We start from the raw sequence: 523 nt of genomic DNA, 5'->3' as shown, positions 1-523 counted from the left end.
AAGGGGGGGGGGGAGAGAGAGCACGCCGCGCCAGGGAGGGATTTCTTTCACCAGAAAATAATTAAGGTTTTCTATGGAGATGATGGATTCGGCGAACCTGCCGTTCGCTCAGTCAACGTCAGAAGTTGACAATAGGTTCAATAGATGGAGCGCTCCTTTATTTAAAGTAGCTTTGTGTCCTCCGCCGGAACCCTCTTCTTGCCCTGGCCCAGTGGGTCTCTGAATCTGGATCAGATATGTTCGGACTGGCCTTTCCGTACGAGTGGCTGGCGAAATTAACGAGAAAGAAGGAGAAACTTCTGCGAGTCAGGTATCACAAGACGCAATGCACGATCAAATCCCCTAAACTCGCGGAAAAAATCAATGCAAGCAGTATAGCAGAATGTTTCTTCTCTACTCCGTTTCACTAAGTCGCTCGACTCTACGCTGCGAGAGAGAGAGAGAGAGAGAGAGAGAGAGAGAGAGAGAAAGAGAGAGAAAGAGCACTTATAAATTTGATCCCCCCAGCCATCGATTTCGGTGC

The sequence above is a fragment of the Odontomachus brunneus genome, unplaced genomic scaffold (genome assembly GCF_010583005.1).
Source record: "Odontomachus brunneus isolate Ranch 3 - 2012 unplaced genomic scaffold, Obru_v1 Obru_scaffold_036, whole genome shotgun sequence".
In the NCBI taxonomy this organism is placed as follows: Eukaryota; Metazoa; Arthropoda; class Insecta; order Hymenoptera; family Formicidae; genus Odontomachus; species Odontomachus brunneus.
This window is presented reverse-complemented; position numbering follows the sequence as displayed.